The sequence below is a fragment of the Orcinus orca genome, chromosome 9, assembly GCF_937001465.1.
Source record: "Orcinus orca chromosome 9, mOrcOrc1.1, whole genome shotgun sequence".
Taxonomy (NCBI): Eukaryota; Metazoa; Chordata; class Mammalia; order Artiodactyla; family Delphinidae; genus Orcinus; species Orcinus orca.
In genome coordinates, this window is record NC_064567.1 from 27,552,445 (window position 1) to 27,563,672 (window position 11,228).

An 11,228-nucleotide genomic window follows, 5' to 3' on the forward strand; every position below is an offset into this window, starting at 1 on the left:
ACTTTAAAAAAAATCTTAATAACTAATTGCATTTTTAATAAGAAAACTCAGAAATGCTAGTCATAATTAAGTGCCTCTTTTTCTTTTTAGCTTATTTAGAAAATGACTATGACTTTTGTAGCTCTGGGGACAGTGTATTATTCCCCTCATTGAAATCTTCACCAATAACTTTTTGGCTTAATGTCTTTTCACCTTATTCTTTTAACATTGTTAAATGAGAGACAGATTAATGTACTTTGATGTTTACAAAATTTATTTCATACCAAATTTCTATAATTTTCTAGATCCAGTATCAAACTTTAGCATCAGCTTTATTTTCATTTCATAGTGAAAACTCACTATGTCCAAGAGGCATAAAGTTCTTTTCAAAGATAAACTTCCCTGCCAAAGGTATTCCTGGATATGGCAGGTTCCCAGCCATCATCTGTTTTCTTCCTGCCTTCACTATTCCCACACCCTCATCCCCATATCCACCACATGTACGTACACACGCTCAAACACACACTCACACTGACGCACTGTACACCCTCCCTTTTGCTACAAACACCTAAACACTGTTGCTTTGCCTATTTCCCAGCAGAATGCTTGCATAGGAGAAAATGTGACTGATGATAACAGAGAAAGAGAATGAAAAAGAATGGAGAAAATGTTTGGGGGTAGCAATGAAATGAAGTGGGAGCTGCATATATATCTCTGCCTTCATGATCTTGAAATAATCTGACAACAGGTATCAGCTGATACAAAATTGGAGAGCTAGAAGAGAACTTCGAGTCCTCTAGTACAAAGCCCTTAGTCAGCAGATGAAGAAAAAAATAAATAAATAGGAGTAGAGAGTAGGTGACTTGCTTCAGGAATTTAAGTAGTTGGTAAGGAACCTAGAATTAGAAACTGTATTTTCCAGTTTTTCAACTGAGATGCTATTTTTTTCTATTCATACATTCTTTACAGAACATACTCATCTTAACCATGTAAGGCAAGACTGACATTTTCAAACTCTCTCTTTCAGGATCGTTCTCATCACAGTAATAGTGGCAGTGTATTCCCCATTGCTCAGGATTATAAGGATCTAGTTCTTTCCAAATTGCACAAGAAACAGAACTATGATTAGCTTATGCTATTGAATCTGGGTTTATTGGATAGACATAAAGGAAGCAAATTAAACAGTAAACGGTATCAACTATCCCATAAAAAGGCTTCACAGAGCACTGGAATGTAAGTACAAAGCAATTCTTTCATTTTCAACCAGCAGCAGACATCCCTTGTTCCCTATTCCAGTGTTCTGATATGATGTTGACTCAGTTAATCTCTATAACTGATGCTCTTGTTTTTACTAGTAATAGATTCCTTTTCCTGTGTGTGTGTGTGACTAATACTAATACCTTAGAAAAATGGCAGTCACCATTCAATATGGAAAACACATGTAAGATAGAGCACTTGTGTGTGGCCATTTCAAAGGTCACAACTTAACCCAAAGATTTGGTTACTCTGGATCAGAAGCTCATCCCTACTTCAATCAGCTCTGGCCATGGTGGTGGCACAAAACATGGCATCATATGACCTAAAGATTCCTCACTGGGGCTTCCCTGGTGGTGCAGTGGTTAAGAATCCGCCTGCCAATGCAGGGGACACGGGTTTGAGCCCTGCTCCGGGAAGATCCCACATGCTGCGAAGCAACTAAGACCGTAAGCCACAACTACTGAGCCCACGTGCCACAACTACTGAAGCCTGCGTGCCTAGAGCCCGTGCTCCGCAGCAAGAGAAGCCACTGCAATGAGAAGCCCACGCACCGCAACAGAGTAGCCCCTGCTCGCTGCAACTAGAGAAAGCCCGCGCGCAGCAACAAAGACCCAACGCAGCCAAAAACATAAATAAATTTATTAAAAAAAAAATTCTGGGCTTCCCTGGTGGCGCAGTGGTTGAGAGTCCGCCTGCCGATGCAGGGGACACGGGTTCGTGCCCTGGTCTGGGAAGATCCCGCATGCCGCGGAGTGGCTGGGCCCGTGAGCCATGGCCGCTGGCCCTGCGCGGCCGGAGCCTGTGCTCCGCAACGGGAGAGGCCACAACAGTGAGAGGCCTGCATACGGCAAAAAAAAAAAAAAAAAAAGAAATTCCTCACTAAGGCCATAGGTATAGCAGCACTATGGTTTCCAGAAGGGCTGTGGTACTGCAAACACTTCATGTGACCCAGTCTGTGCCGAAACCCAAACTTTGAAAAAATAAACATGCAAAATGAATTAATATACAGTATACATGTGTAACACGCATAAAGCAGTGAGATTTCTGGTTGGACCTGTGTGTACACAGTAGTAACTCCTGAAACACATTGATGATGATGATAAAGGAGGAGCGGTGGGGGTGAGGGCAGGGAATAAATCTATACAGACAAAGAGAAAGGGAGAGGAGAGAACAGAAAGATTTTGGAAGCTGGAAAGCAGATGTTTGGTAAGTGACTCACCGTTACTGGGAAAGTTGAATCCTAAACTGGTAATATGGAAAGCCAAGAAGCAAACCAATTTACATCACATAACCCATGAAAGAAATCAAGGCACCAGTCACCTTGGAAACGGGAGTGAAAGTGGAGTAAGAAGAGATTTTGCTAAAGTCTACTGAAGAGAGCAATGGAATCCACAGTTCCTCTGCCAGCCCTGGCAAAGCCTGTAAGTTTATTCTCTAAAGAGGATCAAACAGAGGGTACCTGAAACAGGGGCCATTAGCACAGCCGAGATACTAAAAGCAGACTTGCATCAGGACCCAGGATAGAGAAGCCCAGGAGCCAAGTTTATACCTTCCAGGCAGGAGATTAGACACATTTTCCTGGGAAATTTGACGATGAGGGGTTCCCCCAACAAATGGCCCAGCTAGATCACCAAGTAGTGAACCCCCCATTCAACACACCCCAATCCTGTGCACAGAGCTTCCCGTCAGTGTTTTAGTGCCATGTCCTTTCATACGATTGAATAGCATCTCCAGATATTTGAAAGATCTCCAAATATTTGAAGAAAGCTTCTAATAGGATAATCAGAGAAACAAGAACACAGGGAACAGTAACTTGGTGGGAACCAAAATTAAAAATGACTTTGTGGGGCTTCCCTGGTGGCGCAGTGGTTGAGAGTCCGCCTGCCGATGCAGGCGACATGGGTTTGTGCCCCGGACCGGGAAGATCCCACATGCCTCGGAGCGGCTGGGCCCATGAGCCATGGCCGCTGAGCCTGCGCGTCCGGAGCCTGTGCTCCGCAACGGGAGACGCCACAACAGTGAGAGGCCCGCGTACCGCCAAAAAAAAAAAAAAAAAAAGACTTTGTGGTGAACACACCCCTAATACATCACAGCTCTTCGTGGCCATGCTCTTTGCAAGGATGAATTGCTCATTCTCACATTAGTGTTAAAGTTCATTTCTCCACCCCCTTGAATCTGGGCTGGCTTGTGATGTGCTTTGACCAATAGGCCAATGGTGGGGTGAGAGTATGTTTAAGAAGCCTAGAAGCCTCTGCTCTTGCCTTCTTAGAACTCAGGAACTGCCCAACCTACCCAGGGAATCATGAAAAGCAGTATATTGAATTGGTTTTTTAAACCACTAAGTTTGACATGTTCATTTTAAGACTGCTTGAGATTCATGGCGCTACCTTTTTAAAAATTATACTTTAGCAACAGCCAGGTCCTCTCCTCATCTTTCTCAAGGCAAGAGATAATGCCTAAAACTAGAAAATTTTAAAAAGGCAAAATAGTATGTTACTTAGAAATGAAGGTTAGTTTCAAAAAAATCCATTAAAACTTGAAAATTCTGCTTTTCCCAAAAAGCTTTGCAGAACACTTGTTCTCTTAAAGCCTTACGCATGCATAACTTAGATAAAAACTGAAACTATATTTCAAAATATAAAAGCCAAAGAAAAAAGATTAGGAAGAAAATGCACCAAAATATTCATGATGTTATTGGTTGTCTGAATGGTAGATTGCAAGTGATTTTTATTCTTCATGCCATATATCTATTTTCCAAATATTCAAAAATGAGTACATATTGCTTACATAATCAGAAAGAAAAGAAAGAAAAAAGAACTTGGAAAGACAGAAAAATAAATAAATAAAAGAAACATGGAGATGACCATGTTTCATCCCCAGACTGTCCCATGCCCCATAGCCCTTATTCTCTTTTCAGTTCACTGGCTTCCATCTCTTTCCTGCTCTCATACATGATGAGAAAACAGTCAACTCTTCTAGAATAGTTCAACTCATTCTAGGTTCTTGGTTCCTCCTGAACACAAAGCTTCTCTGAAAAATAAACTGGCATATATATTTTAGCTTTCTTTGATTTCTAACAATCCTCTGCATTTCCCCATAACTCTTTTTTTAGATGGCTTATTTATTTATCATTTAAATTTTCTATTGAAGAATAGTCGATTTACAATGTTGTGTTAGTTTCTGGTATACAGCAAAGTGATTCAGTTTTATACCTATTATATATATATATATATTCTTTTTCATATTTTCATATTCTTTTCCATTATGGTTTATTACAGGATATTGACTATAGTTCCCTGTGCTATACAGTAGGACCTTGTTGTTTATCTATTTTATGTATAGTAGTTTGTATCTGATAATCCCAAACTCCTAATTTATCCCTCCCCCACCCTCCATCCCCTTTGGTAACCATAAATTTGTTTTCTATGTCTGTGAGTCTGTGTCTATTTTGTAAATAAGTTCATTTGTATCATTATTTTAGATTCCACATATAAGTGATATTATACAATATTTGTCTTTCTCTTTCTGACTTACTTCACTTAGTAGGATAATCTCTAGGTCCATCCATTTTGCTGCAAATGGCATTATTCCATTCATTTTTATGGCTGAGTAGTATTCCACTGTACGTATATATACACCACAACTTCTTTACCATTCATCTGTTGATGGACATTTAGGTTGCTTCCATATCTTGGCTATTGTAAATAGTGCTGCTATGAACACTGGGGTGCATGTATCTTTTCAAATTATAGTTTCCTCCAGATATATGCCCAGGAGTGGGATTGCTGGATCATATCGCCAACTCAATTTTTTAGTTTTTTAAGGAACCTCCATGCTGTTTTCCATATGCTGCACCAATTTACATTGCCACCAACAGTGTAGGAGGGTTCCCTTTTCCCCACACCCTCTCCAGTATTTGTTACTTGTAGACTTTTTCATGATGGCCATTCTGACCTGTGAGAAGTGATACCTCACTGTAGTTTTGATTTGCATTTCTCTAATAATTAGTGATGTTAAGCATCTTTTCATGTACCTATTGGTCATCTGTATGTCTTCTTCTCCATAACTTTTGTCTCTACCCTATCCTACCCCCTAAGACTACTGGTTCTGCCTACCCACTCTATCCTCCCCTCCCGCATCAGGAGACACAAACTCTGATCCTCATATCAATGATTTGATTAGCAGTTTAAACATTGATTCAACATATCTGTGTTGAATTACAATCCATTTTCCCAGCCTATTCTCCTCACAATCTGATCCAGTGTTGGCCAGAGGAGTAACAGAAGTTTCATGGTCTCTGGTTCCACTCCCTGTGAGCTCTTTCCAAGGGGAGCTGTGACACTGAATGTCTTCTGTTGGTCACCTTATAATAGCACAGCCCAGGCTGTCTGCACTGTTGCCCAGGTTACCGGTTGATTTGCATGAGACACATATAATCTCCATGAATGGAAGGATCCTACAGAGCTGATCATTTCAGGAGACAAATCATATAAGAAGGGTTTTTGTAGAGTGCTCATTCTTTCATTCTTAGAGGAAAGGCTAATTTCACAGCTAAAACATCATGGAGACAGGGGAAGCCAGGAGGAAAGCACAGATAAGAATTTACCATTCACTAAAACATAAATATTTTATATGTGAAAACTGAGATTAACTTTTGCTCTGGTGTTTGGATTTTATTCTCTGGCTAGAGTTTGTTTTTTCAAAGTGTAGCAGGAAGGTTATAATACAACAGCATTTCCTAACATTGTCACTGTGCTGCACTCAACGTCGTGGCTCACCTCTTTAGATTGTGCTTCAGATTACACATAGAGGTCGTTATTAATACTTCAGATATGTGCTTTATAAATTATGTTCAATATTTGTATTCTTAGTGGAAAAAAGTCTCCCTAGTCCTCTTTCCCCATCTACATGGGGGAGGGGTGGGATTGGAGAAAATGATTATAAACTAAAGACAGGACCATGAATAAAGTATTCACCCATCTAAAAATACATATTTCAGTCATTTTAAATAAACAACTCTAAGAGCATGAAAAGGTCCTTGTGTTTACATGGAGTACAGCTTGTACTTATATGCAATGTAATGCCTCGGTATATAAACACTAGAAGTTGCTGTAGCCTCTCCCTCAGGAAATAATACCTACTTCCTTTGTGCTGAGGGCCTAGGAAGCTCTTTACTGTGTCAGGGAGAAATCATCCAAGGGGAAGGAAGGAAGGAAGGAAGGAAGGGAGGGAGGGAGGGAGGGAGGGAAGGAAAGGAGGGAGGAAGGATAGAATAAGGAAGGAACCCTACTTGTTTAAACTGGATTAACCAACTCGAAGCCACAGCTTAGATTAAGAAAAACATTTTTAGCTTAATATTAAGAGAGCAGGGGAAAGCAAACATAAGATGTCTGGTCACATCAAAAAGAGAATATTAAGTTCTATCTTATGAAACTATGAGCAATAACTATCTGTAATTGAGACTTTGTTTAAAGGTACTACAGAAAATAAAAAGACTGAAAAGAAAATTAAGTTTATATTATATCTCCCTGAGTCTGTGAACACAGCCTGCTGTGCATGGAGTAGTAGCGGGTACTGCAGTAGATGGGCACCAGTCACAGCATACTTGATTTTAGAGAGCTTTTGAAAGAGGACAATCTGTTTTTTTTGTTGGGGGGGTGTGTGTGTGTTTGTGTGTGTGTGTGTTTTCTTAGGGCATATTGAAGTCTTTTAATTTTATAAAATAAAGAAAAAGAAGTCAGAGAGAGAGAAAAATGAATGTGATAGAAACTAAAATACTAAAAGAAAATCCACAAAGAATGGAGATGGGAAGGATGCGCTGCTTACCAGCCTCCATTCCAACTCTTCTGCCTATATTTTATCAGAACTTTTGGATCTCACTTTAAACACAAACTTTATCTTTTCCTGTAGCCCCATTCCAAATTTTCCTTCCCTTCCCTCCAACTTTCCATATCTATCCCTCCACTCTTCTTGATTCTCTTCACTTCTTTTCTTCCTTCTCTTGTCTTTCTTCCTCCAGTTCCTATTTTTCTTCTCCTAATCACCAGAAATATGTGATGTACAAAACACAATGGAAGGACCATTTTTAATGATGATGGAAAAATTTACAGACACATACAGAACATTTGGGAGGTTAGTTCAATTCTACTTCTCCTCTCCTCTGCAAAAGCAGGACAAAGAAGGAAAAAGTGGGGAAGGAGGTGAAGGAAGATGAGGGGGAGGAGGAAGAGGAAGAGAAGGGGAGAGGGAAGAAGAGGGAGGGAGAGGGAGGAGGAGGAGAAGGAGAAGGGGACTTCCACAGAAAATATCCAGTGACCTTTGCGGGCAATTGGACGTAAGCTTGAAGCACTAAGTGATGAAGACAAAACGTGGGAGATCAACAGAGAAAAATAAGAGAGGGTGCCAATGAAGAGAGCAGAGATTAGGATTAGTGGTGAATACAAACAGGAAAATGTGTAAATTGGATTGTTAAAATATATATTCAATGCTTTGAGTGGTTAAAGCAAATATGATAATCCATTATGAAGGCTTTTATTCTAATAGTATCAAATGGCATAACAATTATGAAGTGAAAGTGTGGCTAAGTATGTTGCTTTAAAAATATATTAGTAACACTTAAATGTACAGCATATATAAATTCTTAATGCTGCCCACTCAAAACTATGAATAACTCAGTTTAATATGTAGCTGCTAGTTCAGACAAATGGTTTCAGCACACTTATTTAAGTAATGAAAGACCTCATTAATTATGAAGGTTAGTGGTGGGATAGAAAGGCATTCAAATCGGTTTCTTTCCACGATATGTTCTTATAGGGAATGTTAAAATCCTCTAAGTTTAAGCAAAACTGAGATTTGCAGCCTGTTAGAACACCAAAAACTAAGGGCTGTAATACTGCTAAATATTTATTTGTACTCAATATAATACTATACTATAAGACTTTACCTTTTTTTAAATTTGATGATCATACCCAACAGATTGTGTGATTGTTATATGTCTAATTATCTTGTGAAATTTTTAAAGAATAAATTTTCAGATAAGTGGTAATACAACCAGGTAATTTTTTTTCATTAAATAAAACATACTTTAGGATACACAGAGAGGTTAGCAGTAAATTTAATTTTTATTAATAAGACAACTATGTTAGTGTGAACTAATTCAATAATCTGTAAAGAGTAAATGTGTTTTAAATATATATTATCTAATTTAATTCAGTCAAAATTGCTGATCATCTACTGTTTGTTCAAGACCCTGTATTAGGCACTAAAGTGGACCAAATATTTTAGGTGAGAAACAAAAACATTAATAATTATAAAACCACATTTGCTTTTATGTAGTTCAACAGTACAGTGGAAGAAAAGATGTGGGAGAGATGGGAATAATAATAGGAGGATCTGGAAAATCCTATGGATTGATGAGAATAATGCAGCACCTCCAGCAGATATCACAGGATTAGGAAGTTTCAAGAAGGTGAAAAACAAGAGCTAAGACCCAGAGGTAGGCATGCTTTTACTTTTGAAGCTTCTTCACTGTATCAATTTGAAATCAGTCCTCCTGTGATTTCAACCCACTGGTATTTCTCCTGTCTCTGGGGTCACACACATTAAAACTATTCATTGTGCTAACAGAAAGCTTTTAATAATTACTGATTGTATCTGAGTCTTCTAAAGGTAAAGACCTTCTGTTCCTTTTTAAATGACATTTTTAAAGTGTTTCTTAACTGTCAAAGTTTTGAATCACTTTATTATCTCCCTTGTTTTCTTCTACATAAGTTCTAGATTGATAATACTATTTCAAAAGTGTTGTCAAAACTCTTTTTAATGGTGACAAAGAAAAACTGGATTACAAGATCTCCTGCTCCCAAATGCAAGTTAACCAATAATCAAAAATGACAAATATATTACAATGAAATTGATGAAATCCTAAGAATTCTCACTAATACGGTTAATGTGGAGAGAGATGTACTATAAAGTGCGTGGCAGCAGAAGAAAGCTTTGAAAGTAGAAGCCACGATAATTGACATCAGGCTCTCAGAAGCTCAGGAGAGGCAGAAAATATTGTTAAGGATCATACTGTCTAGGGGTTAATTCCAAAACAAGGGAACAATCCAGGGGTTAATTCTAAAACAAGGGAACAATCTAAAGCCTGAAACTATTGTCTCTTGAAAATGTAACATACCTTGGACTAGATAATGTACACTCTACAAAGACAGGAGTGGGTGATGAACAAAATATTAAACAAGAACTCAGCTCTCAAGTCCTGTGAAGAAGGCTCCAGCTCTCAGATATATTTCAAGTTTCAGAAAGGAGATAAAATACAGTTCCCAGTATTCAAGCAGAAGATAAATCAATCTTAGGTAAAGTGTTAAGGCTGCCAAAAAGAATCCAACCACTTTACATAAAAACATTGAGAATCTGGATAAAACTGCCCACATTAAATATGAGTAAGCTGAGGAAAAAAAGCAAAAAACCACCACAAAGAAAAAGCAATCAAAGATATTAGGGAGAGAACAAGGAGGAAGAGAGGATGAGAACAAAGCATGTAAAGACAGATGAAGAACCCTATATGGAAGAAAATATTATCCAAGGTAAAGAAAAGTCCCCAAAAGTGTTTTGAACCATAGAAAAATAAAATCTGAACAGTAATTCAATAAAACATAAACTCAAAAAGAAGATGATAAAGCAACTATATAAACAGCTTGAGAAACAACATTATTTCAGAACTAATCACTAACTTGGAATCAGCAAGGAACAAAATTGACATGGCTGAAAATCTATTAATTATGCAGAGGAAAGGCTTGAGGTAATCCCAATAAATACAGAAGATACAAAAGGGATTAAAATAATTAGCTAAAACATAATACATATATTACATTAGTAAAAATTAAGACCTGAAGAATAATTTCCCTGAAATGAAAATGCAAATACATAGATCAAATGGGTATGTTGTAATCTAAGAAAAATGAATGTAGGATTATCTATATAAATATGTCCTACTTAAATTGCTATACTTCAAAAATAGAGATTTCTTTATGTATGCATGGTTGGCAGGAAGTATATGGGAGATCTCTTTACCTTCTTTTTAATTTTGCTACAAATCTAAAACTGCTCTAAAAAAAATAAAGTCTTAAAAAATGAGTTCTTCAGTTACTATACACACACACACACACACACACACTCAAAGTCAACATAAAGGGAAAATATTATTCAGTAACAAGTCAGTGAAGTTCTACAAATTTCTGAAATAAGATATATATAATCACAAATTTTATGCTCAGTTTAATTGTCTGCCTTCAGGTATATGAAATTTTTTCCACATAATTTTCTATGAATCTATCCTTGCATAAATCCCTTAATCCTTGAAGTCACCTTTTTTTCCTAGTAACCTGTGTACTGTTTGGAGTGATATTCACCTAAAGTTACAATGGTGATTTCTGAGTTGTGAGTAAAGATAATTTTTTGCTTTTTTCTTTGTACTTCTCTGTATTCCTTGAATAGTTTTAAATTAGCATGTATCTTCAAAAAAAGATTCCACCTGAGATCTGATCAATGATATGTAATTATTATCTACATCACTCCAGGCCCTATACTTCTAATAATGTGGCCTAAAATGACCTACCATTTTGAGGTTGTCGAATCACACTGTTCCTTCATTTTCAGCTAATGCTGGAAAGAGGGGACAGCCTAGAATCCATCAGCATCTCGCGGTCACTGCATAACCACCGTGATCTTCAGAGAGAAATGACCACTGCTTCACTTTTGCCTTTCAAACCTTGTACAGATTCATCCTTTGCCCAACTCTAACCATTGAACCGTACAGTGAATGGAGATTCTGGGAAAAGTAGTTCCCACTTAACCAAGTCAATATGGTTTTAAACCACCTCGTGAGTAGCCTACTGAGTCAATCAGAAGAAATAATGAATACTACAGTGAGAGAGTACAGAAGGCTGAATAATGGCCACCCAAGGATATCAGGTCTAACTCCTTGGAACCTG